Raw genomic sequence first — 11,763 nt, 5'->3', positions numbered from 1 at the left:
TAGCAGGTGATGTAATAGCTCAGATTGCATCATAAAAAATAACATACTACCTTAACTGATATTTTGCAAAAAATTTTCCAACTTTGGGGGTGGCTGGATGTATCCCCCTTACACCTCCCCCACATACAACTGAAACCACCCAGCATCTGTCATGAGTTCAGGGGCGCAACAACAGGGGGGGGGGGGGCAAGGGTAGTTTGCCCCCCCCCCCTTCTGAAACCTTGAAGAGGGGGCAAACGGGGGCAAAGAAAGTGCTGTGTAATCAATTTTTAGATAATAAAACTGCTTAAATAGCACCATTTTCCACCTTGAAATACAAATTTCCCCGGGGGAGGACCCCCGGACCCCCCGCTTCAATAGGGGGATCGATGATTCTTTAGAAAAAGGTATATTGCCCCCCCCCCCCCCCCTTGGAAATTTAGTTGTTGCGCCCCTGTGAGTAATACTCTTGCATGTACTGCAAACTGCGCAATGCCCAGCCCGTGCTTGTTTCACGCCAAGAACAATTTCGTGCGTGGCTCTTGATTGGTCCGTGACAAGATGGTTAATGGAAGCACTCACGTGGGGGCGCGCTTTGCAAAGTGACAGCCGCGTATCCATGGGCCCATCGGCCGGCGACTTCACGCGAGCCGATGCGCCGAAGTAGTAGGCCGGCTATCCTCGTGACCACAGTACCTCTCGCCGCACTGGCCGCGTTCCGTTACCTCCCCCCTCAATGCGCGCTGTGCGGCAGTAAGTAAAACCCGCCGCACACGGTACAATATTCCTTACAATAGTGTATGCTAGGAGTCGTACTGGCTCTACTACTTGTTTCTTCACTCGAATTCAAACTGGATACTAGTAGCTGTACTAGCTGGGCTACTGGTTTTGCGTAATAGACTGCGTCCTATTTTCGTTGCTTGCTGTGTTACAATATTTAAGGAGTGGCCAATCAGAACTCACTTTTAAGCGCGCATGTCGTGATAAACATGGACGGAAATAAGTGGAATAGTGACCAACTCCTCGTTTTAATAAATGCATACAAAGAAGAGCCTTGTTTGTATGCAGTAAAAAATGTGAATTACCATAATAAAAATTTGTTGTGGAGAATATTCTCTTAACAAAACTAGTAAGGCAGCTAGAATCGTGTGCAGCAGAAACTTGTAGCGCACCTAGTGTTTCAGCTTGTAGCCTACACAGTACAGAAACCAGTAAGCAAACTAGTAGAAAATATTGTACCGTGTGCGGTGGGCTTAAGGAAGGCTGACCCCATACAGGCGTCGGTGTGCAGACATGGCGTATTATGCTGGAACCACAGTAAAGGACGATGGCGGCGCGAATATTTCTAACAAATCACGCTCAATACGCCCATGACGTCAGCGCGACAAAAATGGCGGACGTGGCTTACTTTCCGATTAGAAGTAGTTTCTATTTCATTGCGTCGCTCGGACGGAGATATTGAAATACGCGTCAGAATTTTTTACTTTCGAAAAATGGTTAAAATGGTGCATACGTAATTCTAGTATTATTCTTGTATTTATTATTTAATTTTAAAACCAATTTTAAAAAATTTATCTATACAGATGTATTTCACAGTATAAACACCGCAATTTCAAATAAACCTAGTATTTTTTTTTTTTTTTTTTCATATTTTTAAGAAGTACCTATATATAGAGTGAGTTTGATTTCGACCGGCACAATCTTTGGCTGCAGATTCATTACGACAAAATAAGTAGAAAACTTCAATACATTGCTTCCCAAGGCTATTCATCTTTAAAATTGGGGCTGAACAACAATTTTATTGTAAATAACAGAGAAAGTATTTACGTATAGAACACCAAGCGACTGAATAAGTCTTATTAAACAAATTTCTACAACTACCGCGATTTCTGTAGCCGCAGAAAAATTATTTCATGAAATAATTGGAGGTGGTATTGGTCACAAAAGTATGAGGAAAATAAAGGCGTTGCTTCCCAGTTATTTCAATGAAACATACTACCTACTTCAGCCACAACATTTGCAGCGCTTGTAGAACACAATTCAATTAATCGTAATTCAGACGGTCAAAATCCATCTTAAATACTTTCTCTATAATTTACATAATAATGGTTGTTCAGCTCCAACATTAAAGACGTAATACAGCAGTTTTAGAAAACATTTTAGTCCATAAGTCGTAACAAGGTTTCCGACTTATTTGTCGTGATGAACAAGTAGCCAAAGTTTCTCGGTAGACTCGGTTTGTATATAGAATGTCCCACAACTTAACCGTTTATATGCCAGTAAATTACGGTTCTGAATTTAGAAAAAAAAATTGTAAAGTTTCATAGTTTTCGAGTTTTAGCATTTTTTCAAAAGTTTTTAAAATCCCACCAAGCATCTAAATTGTAGATACTATGACAAAAGTTTTACTTCGCAATCATAAATAATCCTACTATTGACAACAATTGAAAAATATATTACTGAGAGGAAAACATTCTCTGCACGACTTATTGTGTAACACTTTTTAATCGCTTGACTTTGACTATTCACACTTTGCTTTAATTAACTATCTTTTAAAATAACTTTATTTTTGCAGCATGACTAGTAAAATTTACCAGGTTAACATTTATTTGCGGCATATGTTTTCTTAGGGTGGGGATCCATTTTGGTTTTGTGACTCAGAACCGTAATTTACTTTCCTTATGGATTACGAGAAGTCTGCGCGCCAATTCAAATCCTTGCGCTTAGAAGCGATACCGCACTGGATGCACCAGCGAGCATCGCTTTTATCAAACCCGCCTCACCAACGGAAATACATATTTGTTTCCGGGAAAGGGAGGGGTTGGGGGGGGGGATACCCAGCACAAAGGTACCCGGTTAAGTTAAAAAAAAAAAAAAGTTATGTGCGTGTGTGTGTTCACCCTGATAGTAGGACAAAAAATACAAGTTTGTTGCTAATAAAATCCACCGGAAACCTAAGTTATGCAATATGCTCAGATAACATTTACATTTATGTCCCTGGTAAGGTTTTGGTATTTAGATGATTACATTTTTCAAAAATACGTCTTATAAAAATTGTACATTAAGCAATAGGGAGGGGGCCAGACGACATTACTTGCCACATCGCCTAACCAGACTCTTTGTTTCTCTCGACGGCCCCGCCTCCTGGGCACACGTAAGGTGTGCAGAGAGCTTCAGATGAAACCACACGATTTGACAACCGCCAAAGATATCCAAGCGGTGTCCGTTTACGTTGGAGGATATTCAATATGTTTTTCTAGTTTGTAAAAAATTATGATAGTTAAACATTTAAAAATAAACAGGGCCGGGCCCGGGGCCCTGGACCCAAGGGTCCACCCAGCCCCGCCCTTGTGTGGGCCATGATGGTTATCGCTCAAAAAGAAGAGAAGACTGCGCGCCAGACGGCAGCCTTGGACTTAAGCTGGGTTTACGATTGATTTCCTTAAGAATTATAACTTAACATCGAGCACACGATTAAGTCAAAATTACATTTTCCAGTTTATGATTGACATAGAAGTCGTTAATTCCAACCAATCACAGCACAAAACACATGGTCGGCCATTGTTCGTAATGGATATAAGCAGGTTTGAAATAGGATATTGACAAAATGGGATACCTATCTATTTTTCGAAATGGATGATGATTACAAATTACAAACATACGAATTCTAACCAAAAATACTGCTTCGCTCGGTACAATACCGTGACATAAACTTCCGGCTGAAAAGGTTCCGGTTTGTTGTGATTGATCGCTTCCCTTAAGTCGTAACGAAAAATATAAAATATAACCATTTCTGTTAAGTGTTAAGTCATCATATGGTTCGCACACGACCCGTCAAAATTCACACACGACAATCATAAACCAAATCCACTAGTTTACATAGAGTCATATGGTAAGTACTCGACTAAGTCTTAATTCTTAATTCTTAATTTTCAATCGTAAACCAGAGGTGCCCACAAGGGGGGGGGGGGGGGGTAACGACGCAGACTGCGTCATTAAAATTTCAGGGGGGGGGGGGGTGATTGGTTAAAAGACGAGAAAAATGTATATATTATTTACATAATTATAGCTTCTAATGTGAAAATGCGTTTCTGGTGCTTTGATAATTGAAAGGGATCTTGTAAATCAAATTGGCAACCCCGCACTTTCCTCAACAAAAGCAGTTTGGCATCTGTCGGTTCAGGATGGAAATATTACCTGATATGACCAAAATTATTATTATTATTATTATTATTAGAAAATCAGTTTTAACTAATGCAAATTTTGATAAAATATAATACTTAAAAAGTATAATATTATAAAATAATTGAGTAAATCATTGAGAAAATGGCATAAAAATTTCGGGGGGGGGGGCGGCATCATTAGGTTGGTGGGGGGGGGGGGGTGAGTCATAGTGTTTGGGGGGGGGGGGGGGGGGCACCTCTGCGTAAACCCACCTTTAGAGGCGACACCGCGCCGGAAACACCGGGCAGCGGCGAGGCGGCACCAACTGGACACGCGGGGAGCGAGCGCACTTCACTTCGCGGGGAATTGTCGCCCTCGCCATCTTAATGGAAGCGGGACGGTGGACCCCCTTGCCTTAATTCGAGAGGGTTTTGCAGCGGGGGATCGTTACTCAACGTCTGCGGGTAAAGATATAGGGACTACCCCGCCCTCTGGAAGGAGCAGCGGGACAAAGGGACAGAGCTGGTGGTCTCGATGTTGCCCTTCCGAGCGACGCCGATGGTCATCCTGCTGGTCATCCGCTTGGCCACCGCGACGGGAGAGCAGGTGAGTTGTCCTCAATTATTTCGCTTCCGTAATTTCGTTTTTTCTCTCGTTATTTTACAGAATAAATTCAAAATACAACCACTGTCTATTGTTTTAAATGTAATTTACACATATTTATTTAATAGTTTTTAAATAATTAAATGCCAATTTTTATTTCAAACCCTAGAATGAACAAAAAAATGTAATCGTGTTTTTTTTACAGTTTTAAATTAATCGTTTTGAGTGTAGCCTTTGTCTTGTGTATTACTTCATTTTCGTACATTATAAATTTAATTTTTTTTTTCCACAATCTTATAAACTTGTATTTTTTACGGTTTTAGGAAATCCAAAAGTGAGAAAGAGTGAGAGTGTGAGTGTGAACGTGTGTGTGTGTGTTTGTATATATATATATATATATATATATATATATATATACACACACACATAAACTAGCTGCCCGACCCGGCTTCGCACGGCTATACTAATGAAAAAAAAATTAAGCCACATCTCCCATTTACAGTAATGGTAAATAACAAAAAATTCAGTGAAAATTTATTACAATGCTGCATAATGTAACGGAGAGAAAATGAATAGCACCGATGGTTTCCCGACTCGTGCACGCAACGTACAACTGATGTACCTGTACTTCGCTACGGCAGTCTACAGGCAGATCACTCTTGCGCCGCTCATTATATATACATGCCCCTCCTTGTGGGTACGCCACTGCCGCGTGATGCCCGTTGCCATGGAGACGCAGAAGGCATGAACAATGCAAAATCCTGTTCTCATGCAGACAAAGTACCCACTGTTGCCCGGTTTTAACCACCCATGGGATCTAATTTTCGGAAAACGTCATCCTGCGTAACATAAGGGACATTACTATGAAGTTTCAAGTCTGCAAAATATATATATTTGAAAAAAAGGGCAATTTGTGGTATTTAAAGTACCCGCAAAATTTCATTGGTGATGAGGACTGCACTAACAATGAAATAGTCGTTGCCATAGAGACGAATGAAGCATCAACAAAGCAACAGCCGTTGCCATGGTGATTTCCTACCAAAAACTGGAAATTTTTATATAGCCTATTACACTCCCGAAACTCCCCTTGGGATCGGATTTCCGCAGAATCCGTTCTTAGTGAGCGTCTACATCACAAAATGAGTAACTATGCTAAATTTCAAGTCAATCGGGTGTATAGTTTTAGAGATCTCGTGATGAGTGAGTCAGTGAGTGGTATTTCGCTTATATATATATATATATATATATATATATATATATATATATATATACACATACATACATACAAGTCCTTGTCAGAATTTTAACGGGAGAGGAAAATTATTGATGGTCCGAAAAATGAAAATTAATTAAAAATAATAAAAATAATTCTAGTAAAAGAAAAAACAAATTAAACACAGAGAGAGGGAAAAAAAATTAAATAGTTTATGTTTGCGATTTAAAGTGATAAAAAGTATTTAAATACTTAAATATTATAAAGCGCCTGCGGCATTGTCAACACACAGTACGTGTACTGCATGTTGTATCTAACCCCCTCCAACGCATTTGATTCTAAATTGGACTTTTAGTAAGGATCCCTAATGTTATTGATAATATAATATAGCCTATAGCCTTCCTCAATAAATGTACTATTCAACACTGAAAGAATTTTTCAAATCGGACCAGTGGTTCCTGAGATTAGCGCGTTCAAACAAACAAACAAACAATTCAGCTTTATAATATTAGTATCAGGGGCGCAAAAACAGGGGCGGGGGGCAAGGGTATTTTGCCCCCCCCCCTCCCTCTGAAACCTTGAAGTGGGGGCAAACGGGGGCAAAGAAAGTGCTGTGTAATCAATTTTTAGATAATAAAACTGCTTAAATAGCACCATTTTCCACCTTGAAATACAAATTTTCCCGGGGGAGGACCCCCGGACCCCCCCCCCCCCCCCCCGCTTCAATAGGGGGGATCGATGATTCTTTATAAAAAAGTATATTGCCCCCCCCCCCCTTTTGGAAATTTAGTTGTAGCTCCCCTGATTAGTATAGATAAAACATATATTTACACACGAAAATATATATACACACACATTTTCGGACACACGCCTTTTAAAATATGTAAAGCGGAAACACACTCCAAACAGGGGCGGATCCAGCGTTTGATGTCAGGGGGGCGAATGTAGGTTTCAAAAGTATTTAAAATGGGAGAGTCCGGGGGTCCACCCCACGGAAAAATTATAGATTTTCGCATGCAAAATGGTGTTTTTTTCATAGCAATTTTGTGCTTAAAATGTCAAATACACTTTTGGTATAATCAGTAAAATTTTTCACAGAAAATTAGTTTTGGTAAATGATAAAGTTATCAGAAAATAATAAATAAAATACAATAATTAAAGAATGGGCATAACATTTGTAGTAATAACTAAAATTAAAATGTCTTGTACATATAATCATTGTGCATAACTAGAAAATGCAAATAACCGGTTTTTCTCCATCATAAAATGAATTCCACCCTGTAGGTTCTCTTGCTTGCAAAGCGATCAATGACTTTTTCTTTATCAATCTCGCAGCCATTATGGATATGCAATAATGCAAGTCCGGTTAGTCTGTCTTCCTTTGTTGTAGATCTCAACCACGTCTTAAGTCTTCTCAATGTCGAAAATGTTCTCTCTGCCGAAGCGACACTTACGGGTAAGGTGACTAAGATTTTCAGGAGAATGTAGATGCCTGGATACAGCTCCTCGTCACACGAAGCGAGAACATCAAGAGCTGTGGAGGGTATTGTATTGTTAATTTCTTTCTCGCGGGTCCACTTCACCTCCCATGATCGAACCTCGGCATTAAGTTGTCTTTCCACATATTCTAGCCCATTCACTCCAATGAGAGAGCCATACTTTGTAGAAATGTTTTTGACATTTACTTGACTAGAAGACGAAGTTGGTAACAAAGCTGACAGGCTGTGAAGCTGTTGCGTTTCTTCCGAAAACCGATGTTTTAAATCTTCGACAATGTCCTCCAGAATGGGAATGAATACAGCTCTTCGGAAATATTCAACAGGGTTCGTTAATGGGTAATTTTGTCTGTGTGTTTGCATTTTCACAAGTTAAATCTACACCAAGCTCCTGAGCAAGACCATCAGCTTCGTTGAAAAGTTGAAAACATAGCTCTTCGCACTGTGTACGTTTTGTATTTAGAACAGAAAGAGTATCTGCCAGAATATCTTGTGGGCAACCTTAAGGTCTATGGAAGTCTTCTGATATAGTCTACTCAAAGGAAGAGTGTCCCCCAGCATATCAGATAAGCAGATGACTGTGACAATAAATTCACTCTCACAAAGTGCAGTCAAAAAAGTCTTTGCTTTTGCAGCACTTTCAGCATCTTTCCAAGATTCGACACACTCTAAAGCCTGAGCTACTTTCAGAAAAGATGTTCGGAACTGCAAAACGCCATCGTGTCTTTCGATCCAACAAGTTTCACACAGTCCAGAGAGTTGGTGACATAAAACTTTCTTGAGTAAAGCTGAGCGTTTTGATGATGCAGTGAAGAACGAGATTATCGTTTTCATTGTTGCAATAGTATTTCGAACTGCTTGGACGCTGGAAGATTTTGATATCGCCAAATTAAGTGCATGGTTGTGACATGGACAGTGAACAGCATTCACAGCTTCACGTCTGACTTCAGCCACAGCACCACGAATTTCAGACACCATGACACTGCACCCATCTGTGGATATGCCAACCAATGGCTTAGGTCAAGACAGTGATGCTTTAGAGCAGAAAGTACTACTTGCCCAATATCTTTGCCACTTACAGTTGGTTCATATAATTCATCTTGATCCTTGTCCTCACTGTTCACAAATTGTCGAACATTTAAAAATTGTAAAAAATCTTCGTGCACTGAATCTTTGTGTACATACCTCAAAACAAGTGTTAACCAGGACTCATGTGAAGCATCTGTAGTTTCGTCGAACATGATGCAATAAAATTTGTAATCCTGCACACGTTTGATAATTTGTGAAATAATCTCTTCCCCGCAACTACCAATCAACTCATTCTGCGTGGTTTTGCTGATAAAAGTTGCTCTAGATGATGCTGTTTGTAGATGGTCTTTTAGTTCATTGTCACCACACTGGATACGGTATCGAAGAAGGGCGCGGAAGTTACCTTCATTTGCAGTAATACTCTCTGTTAGTAAACCGTCATCACGATGTCCTCTGAATGCAATATTTTGCCTTCCAAGAAAGATAATAGTGCCAATTATAGGTAATAATCTACAACAGTTTTCTTAAATTTTTTTCAGACGGTGACTGTTGATCTGATTTGCCACATTTTTTTCAGGCCATGTTTTTTTAGTTGAACAGTTTTGTCGAAGCCACCTATATTGTTCGTGATAAACAAAGGACAAAATTTGCAGTAATAACCTTTTTTGACATCAGAAAATACAAGCCAGGGATTGTTGTCGAGGTTGGTCACACAACTACTCTCCTCACTCCACCCTCCACTCCAGTAACGGGACAGCCCAGCTTGTCGCCCGCCACCCCCTTCCAACATTCCAAGCCACGCTTTTCCCTTGAGCTCAGGACAGCTGAAAAGTTGAAGGATGAAGGAAACATGCCCAGAGTGAAGTTATTCTGTGTCAATGTGGCACACAGCTATCAATATTTCGGTTTCATGTAAGACATTGCACGGGTCCTTATGTATTTGGCTACATTATCGATTTTTCTTCCCTGGGTGAAGGGGGGGCGATCGCCCCTATCGCCCCTATCGCCCCCCCTTGGATCCGCGCCTGACTCCAAAACACAAGAAGTGGAAAGTTGGGCGATGCTTGTTTTACATGTTTGTGTGTTGCGCAGTTGATAAAAGTGTGTTTGAAAACGTCCTTATTGAATTTTTTGCGTCTTTTGTTTCTTGCGTTATTGTGTTTCTTTCTTAGTTTACAAACCCGGCCAAACGTAATAGCAGGACAACCTCGCTGCAAGTTCACTATTCCAAGCTTACATCAAGGGTGCTATGGCGATTTAAGTTGGCAAGCGTGCTTGAAGCACGTTTTTGTACACAAGTCCGTGACACAAGACAACGTTAAAAAAATAATAATACTGAAATTAAAGCTAGTGTATTTTTATTTATTTATTATATCTATAGTTATAATGTATATCAACAGTAAAACCTTTAACGGTAGGAACTTAACAAACAATACAACACATACAAGAGCAAATATCAACAAGCGTTGAACTGAGAACAACGATGACACAAACTTATGAATATAACATTGACTGGCGAAAAATAAAAATAAAAGCCAGTCATTAAAATATAATGGTTTTGTTCATGGACATGTTTTATAATTTGTGTTTAAACACTCACACTTTTTTCTCGTGACGTTTGGCCTACCAAGCTACCAGCTGTTCGTTAACTGTAAAAAATGGAGATATAAGAAGAAAAAAACAAAACGTTCCTTTGAAATGAAAATAAATTAACTCTCTCTCCCTCTCTAAGGTAAAACCGAAGGAGATATGAAAAAAAAAAAAAATTCATAACCCCGAAATTGTAGATGTTGCCAAATCCGATATGATGGTGCAAATACTTTACTAGTTCATCTTTCCATTAAGTCGTAATGGGTCTCCGAAGAAAGTTATCCACCGAATGTGAAGGTGCATCGCAATTTCGTAATTTTTACGTTGGTAGAAATAAAAAGAAGATAATTTTCTTTCGGTAACAGACAAGAACTACAAGATTCAGGTGCTGCCCTCTTTATTGCCTCGATCAGGATGATAGCCTTTTCTAGCCTTCACCCTTTAACTTCTAGATTGGTAAGGTGCTTTATGTATATTTTTTTTCATTTTTTTTTCATATGACCTTAAATATTTTAAGCTAATAAAAATCTATTGTCTGATAAACCAAATAATGTTAAGTTTTTTTTTTTGTTTTTTTTTAATTGGGGGTCTCCCCCAGGGGTCCCCCTTCCAAAAAGATACCCTTTATTGGATGGAATATATTTCGTTCGTATACATTAGCTACTGGTCGATAGAATCGCTCTGTTTTATCATATTTAACATTGCTTTACATTACTTATACAGTAGTGACTTTGCATATTACTACTATATTTACATTTGGCATTGCCTTATAATATTGATTATTTAAAAAAAAAAAAAAAGTTATATTGTAAGTATGATTTGGAATGAAATTTTTTTAAATTCAATTTTTTTTTTATTTCATCAAGAGCATCCATAATCTCATGATTTCCAATCCTTACTTCGAAGGATTCGTAGTAACAGATCCCATCTTGGTTTCAACCGTTTTTGGCATAACAAAATTTTGATATGTTTTAATATTACAAATTTGCTCTGTTTGACCACAGGACATAATTGAAGATTAGCATTATTACTAATAGTCACTGAATGCTACAAATAGTTTATCGAGAGAAATTATATGTGTTTAGAAAAAAAACAAATTTATTTTTCAGAATGTATACGACTAAAATAATACAATAAAAAAATTTTAAAACATTTTATAAGTAGTATACAAAATCAAATTTTTAATGCTGTGCAGTTAAATTTTTACAAAATTAGAATATATTTGTTGTTTACGCCAGTTCATAGAGAAAACTTAATTTTTGTAAAGTTTCTATCGATATTTTTAAAATCATTCTGCTCTATACAATTACAATACAATATTTGCATTCAATTATTTTTATTTCAAAAAAAGACAGTTGATTTAAGTACTTTTTGAAGTGCTAGAAAATGTTCTAATTAGTTTTTTTTATGAATAGTCTTGTGGAAAGGAAGTTAATATTCGATTTGGAAGAGATACCAAAAGAAAATAATTTGAATCTATAGTTATATAAAGTAGTTACTGATTACTAATTTTTATAATCAATATTATATTAAGAAGAATTGATATAACTTCGAAAATTATTAATATAAAATACTTTATAGTTATTCTGCCTCCAAGAACTGATGATGTATAACATGGGTTTAAATTGCTGTCGTCGAGGATAATTATTCTACAAAGACTTTCTGCAGCTACAATGTCTAAATAAAATC

This window comes from Bacillus rossius, chromosome 16 (assembly GCF_032445375.1).
Source record: "Bacillus rossius redtenbacheri isolate Brsri chromosome 16, Brsri_v3, whole genome shotgun sequence".
In the NCBI taxonomy this organism is placed as follows: Eukaryota; Metazoa; Arthropoda; class Insecta; order Phasmatodea; family Bacillidae; genus Bacillus; species Bacillus rossius.
The sequence above is the reverse complement of the archived record's forward strand: the minus strand, read 5'-3'. Positions refer to the sequence as shown.